We start from the raw sequence: 5,733 nt of genomic DNA on the forward strand, positions 1-5,733 counted from the left end.
AATATTTGGTTCTAGAGGCAATAGGAAGCCTCTGGAATTGATTGACTAAGGGAGGGACATAGTCAAATTTGCACTTCAAGAAAATAATTTTGGTAGCAATATGGAGGCTGGACTGAAGAGGAATGAGACTTGAGGTAGTGAAATCAGGCTGTTGTAATAATCTAGAGAGGTGATGAAGGCTTGAACCACGGTGGCAGTTGTGTGAGTTGAAAGAAGGGCTTAAAAATGAGAGCTGTCATAAAGGTAGAAGTATCAAGATTTGGCAATTGATTAGACATATTGGGTGAGGGAGAGTGAGGAGTCAAGGTTAATTCCAAGATTACAAACCTAGGAAACTAGAAGAATGATGGTGCTTTTAACAGAAATATGCAAGTCTGGTGGAGGGAAAGATTTGGGGGAAAAGATAGTGAGTTCTCTCTAGACATGTTGAGTCTAACATCTTTCTGGAAGTATTCAACAGGCAACTGGTGATATGCATCTGAAGCTCAAGGTTGAGATTGGGTCTGGATATATATAGATATGGGAATCTTTATCATAGAGATAAATAATTAAACCTATCCAATTTTGATGAAGTTAAGAGAGAGAGAGAGAGAGAGAGAGAGAGAGAGAGACAGAGAGACAGAGAGAGAGACAGAGACAGAGAGAGAGAGACAGAGAGAGAGACAGAGAGAGAGACAGAGAGACAGGGAGAGAGACAGAGAGGGAATAGGAAAAGAAGAGTAAGAGACTTGTGACAGAACCTTGGGTAAACCTATTATTAGGTAATTTGGATGAGGCACTAGCAAAGGCAAATGACAAGGAATGGTTAGGCAGTTAGGAGTAAAACCAGAAAAATAGTTTCAGGAAAGCCCAGGTCAATATTGTCAAGTGCTACAGATAGGCCAAGAAGGATAAGGACTGAGAAAAGACCATTGAAATTGGCAATTGAGAGGTCATTGGTAATTTTGGAGAGAGAAATTTCAGTTGATTGAGGAGGTTAGAAGTCAGGTTGCAAAAGGTTGAGGCATGAGTGAGAATAGGGGAAGTGGAGGCAGGGAATGCAGATAGCTTTATCTAGGATGTTGACTGAGAAGGGAGAGGGATATAAGGTGATACCTTGAGGGAGTGTCAGGGTTTAGTAAAAGTGTTTTTTAAGGATGGGGTAATTTGGGCATGTTTGAAGGCAGCAGGGAAGGAATCAATAGATAGGGAGATGTTGAATATTAGAGAGAAAAAATGTGATTAACATTACAAATTTCTGGAGAAGACAAGGAGTAAATTCAAGGGCACATATAGAGCATTTTACAAGCTGGAATCAAAAAAGATCTCCATTGTCTTTTGCTTTATTTAGCATTTTTATTCTTCTGAAATCGTGGTGTTTCATGGATTTTTGTAGCAGCAATAAGTGTTAATTCTTTGAAAGTACTATGCAATTCCCAATGTGATCCAAACTGATTTTTTCTACTTGACTCAGGGCTTACCTTATTGTCCATATACATATTTAATCCATGATGTACATACACATGCAGATATTAATGAGCTAACTTGATGGGTTTCATTTTCCAGATGCATGTTATAGGCTACAAAAGTGGTCAATGTCAATAGTGAGACTGATTACCTTTGCATTGCTATGAATTTCACTGGGGATGTATTGAGGCTCAGTGCAAGTACTGGTGTTATTCTGAATGGTGACATTAGGAAAACATTGCCATCAACAGGGAATCCTTTTCTTTTTTGGACTTCATGCAGAACATTTTCCATCTAGTTTGTTGCGAAAAGTGCTGAATATGCTGTCAGAGAACTTGGGTTCAAATCCTTGTTCTGCTACCTGTGTGATATTGGGTTGTCACTTGACCTTTCTTGCCATGTTTCCTCATCTATAAAATGAAAGGGTTGGAGTAGATGACTTCTAAAATTCCTTTCAACTTTAAAACCGAGACTTTATGACCTTAGGTAAGCATATGTCTTTAGCTCTGTAGTTGCATTTATTATAGAGGTATATAATTTTAATTCATTCATGGGACCCACCTTGTCTGAGAATATTTCAATTTTGTCATATCAAGTCAAATGCTTTTTAAAAAGGTAGAAGTAATTATTTTTGTTCTTTGTATGTCTCAATCAGTTGTATGATAATAAACATGTGGTAGACTGTAGATAACTGGTAGACAAGAGACACTGAGGATAAACACCTGAGAGAGGAAACAGTTTCAAGGAGTGTGATCCTTTGTACCAGAGAAGAATGCTTGCTAAGGACTCAAGAAAAGACTTCCAATACCAAGAAAGGATTTCTAATACCAAGAGTTATGAGTTATCCCTTTATTACTGAGCAAGAAGAGCTAACTCAGTGAGTCTTTAAAAGAGGAGTGACTACTGTTTAATTGCTTCTTTCTCTTCCTATTTATGTAGCGTAGCAGGGTCACTCAAGATTCTTCCTGTGAGAGTTGGGGGAAGACAACTCATCATTTTCCACATTCTGGCTACCATGTATCTATTAGCATATGGCAGCTAAAGCATATGTCCTTCCTAGATGAGCCTGAGTTTGGATCTCCACTCCAGCCACTTCTTTTTTATGCTTTTTTTCCTAAATAAAGGTAACTGAAAATTTATCTTGGTTTTGTCTAAGTTTCAAAGTCATTATGAGTTTGAGAAAGCAAGAAGTCCTGGTGGAACTGACTGGCAGCAGTGGAAGTTTCTGCGTAGGAAAAGATAACTACAGACAAGATAGGGAGCCAGTCCCTGGTATGACTAACAAGGCATGAACTTCTGTGCGAAGCTGAGGTGAAATGGAAAAGTGCCTATTTAGCAATCCTCCAAATGCTCTATACTCTAACACTTTAAATCTCAGCCTTCCAGGAGAATAAGCAGTAGTTATGTTGTTACCAAATCCTGTTTTATGTTCTGTCAATATATGCTTGTGTGTTGTATTTAGCATTTTTAAACAGGAGATAAACATCTATCTCATACTTAATTCATATTATAATTGAGTTGCTTTTTACTTTCCCCTTAGGAGGAAAGCCTAAATGTGAGCTAAACCTAATCTTTGAGTGACTTTCCTTTTGGGGGTAAGTTGGGGAACATAATGGGCCAAAGAATCATAGGATCATAGAATTTGAGAGTTGAGAGGGACTTGAATGGTTATCTAGTCGAACCCATACCCAAAAGCAATTCCTACGATTACAAAGAAGAGAACCCACCACCTCTCTAGGTAGTTGATTCCATTCTGGCAGCTCCAATTCTTAGGAAGCTTTCCTTGACAGTACTTGCAGAAAACAGACACTTAATAAATGTGTGATGAGTCAAACTTAATTGGATGTCCAACCTCCCCATGGTAAGGGAAAGAGGATGGGATAAGTAGGATATATACTTTGGTTCAAATCATAAAACCATCACTGACGGTTTGTCCAGGGTGGACAGTTTCATTATGTACTACAGAGGAAAATAAACCAAGCTGGATCTTGTTTTTTGCTCCTTTCTTGTACTCAGAAGAGGAGATGAAGTAGGAAACAATGAATGTTCTGCTCAGTTACTAGAGTTTCAAGTAGCTTCTCTCATAGCCTGATAGTTTTGGGGTAGTCCTCCAAAACTTAATAATTATTTCTAGAAGAAAAGTATATGATTTTCTAATGCTTGACCTTCATCCAGGATTAATTGAAATGGAATTCTGACTAGATAATGCCCAGTAAAACAGTCACAGTGAAATGTTGTAGAAATGTGAGTTGTTGGACAGTGGGGATATTTGATCTCTATTAGAGGAAAGGGGGTTTTGTTAATGAGTCACAAAGAACAAAGGTTGAAAAATAAAAGGGGATGAAAAAAATTATTATAGCAGGCTCAATCAGCTGTGAGCTTGGATGCATAACCACGCATTCTTCAGGGGTAGGGACAGTCCAATCTGTTATGTCATAGACATATTGGGGACACAGGATAATAGTTAAAGAATGAGTGACCTTGGAGACCATTAACTACAATCTCATTTTATAGATAGGGAAACTGCAGCCCATGGAGATTAGGTGACTTGCCCAAATTCATAAGCATTAGAGTCAGGATTGAGGAAAAAGGGTAGAATTAAATTTTGGAGGGAATGTCTGTAAATTTAAATGTTAAGTGAATTAAGATGTAAATCATACTTTGCCCTATGAATGTGGAATGCCACAGTGTCCCTATTCTACTAAGGAGCTCTAACTGTGTGTTCACACAGATTAGGTTTATATCCTGGGAGAAACTGACCCCATAGAAGGGAGTCTGGCCCTTTGTGAACCTAGACCTGGGAACTCCCAACCTCTTGAATTCACAAAAGTTGCTACTAGGTCTAGAAATACCCATCTCAGAATCATTGTCCTATCAACTATGTTTAAGCAAAAAAAAGACAAAACAGAAGAGGTAGTCAGAGACCTAAAGTCCAGACTCAGGACTGTCCTGGAAACATAAGATGCTGCTGCCACAGGTGAGCAATTGTCATTGCTACCAGGGAAGAAGGAATCTTCTTTCCAGTCTGAAATCTGGGAACCAAGTCCCACTTAGTTGACAGACAAGAAGAGAGAGATAGCAGAAATTCTCTCCCTTTTAAAGTCTACTGAGCAGCAATTTTAGGGATGATTCATAGGGTGACCAACCATTGAAGTCTCTCTGTACATATACAATTGGCTTGTCCAATTGGAAGGAACAAGAATACATTGTCAGCTCTAGTGGAAGTGCTCAAATCTAGCAGACTGGGTGAGAAGGCTTCCTTGATTACCTCTCTCTCTCTCTCTCTCTCTCTCTCTCTCTCTCTCTCTCTCTCTCTCACACACACACACACACACACACGTACACAGAGAGAATCCATCAGTGGTTATTCCATGGAGCATATGGGGTAATAAACCCCATTTCCAGTAACACATTTGTCCTGTCTGAATTACTTCCCATGGAGTGCTTTGGATTCTTATGAAAGGCACGTATAACCAAACAGAGACTTCTGGTTGGTGCCCATGTGCTGCCCTCTTCCTCACCGGTGATGGGAGGCTATGTGAAAGAGCCAGTGGGCAGCATGAGCTGCCTACTCAATACAGTCAAATGAGAAACAATTTTCCCTGACAAACTTTCCTCCTGTCTTCTGAGCATGTGGAGAGTATTATAGGAGTCATAGATTATTGTATCATGTTTCTTCATATTTATCAACATATGTTTATGAAACTTTTTCTTTTGTGGTGGAGGAAATAAATAGTTGTCCTATACATTGAGAACCTTCTAGAGGAGACCCTAGACTTGAGCCGTATTTAGGATTTAAGTGATTATCCCTAGAGTTCTGTTAGGTGAGATAGCTATAAAAGCAGAAAAAGCTTAACCTCTCTAATACAAGCTAATTTTTCCCAGTTTGCTTGAACTCAGAGCAGGGAACCCTTAGTAGAAATATTGGTAACAGAACTACAGCTTTGGCATCAGGATCATAAAGAAGGCAAAAGCAGAGTCCTTGTTTTTCTGCAAGCTTTATAACCTTGTGAGCAAGTCATTTAACTTCCCCAGTCTCATTCCTCTTCTGCAAAATGTGTGTAATACATGTATAGATTGCCTAACAAGGTTTTGTGAAGAGCAAATGAGAATCCATGCAAATAACTCTGCAAGCGTAAAGTGTCTTGTAAATATAACTTAGTAATAGTAGTACAAGTGCGTTTTTGCCTTCCTTAGCTGGGAAGGCTAGAGCAGAAGGTAATGGGGGTAGAAGTCACTCTGACTTACTCCTCCCCTTCTCTTATCCCCAGGGGACTATGAAGCTGG

This window comes from Notamacropus eugenii, chromosome 3 (assembly GCF_028372415.1).
Source record: "Notamacropus eugenii isolate mMacEug1 chromosome 3, mMacEug1.pri_v2, whole genome shotgun sequence".
Taxonomy (NCBI): domain Eukaryota; kingdom Metazoa; phylum Chordata; class Mammalia; order Diprotodontia; family Macropodidae; genus Notamacropus; species Notamacropus eugenii.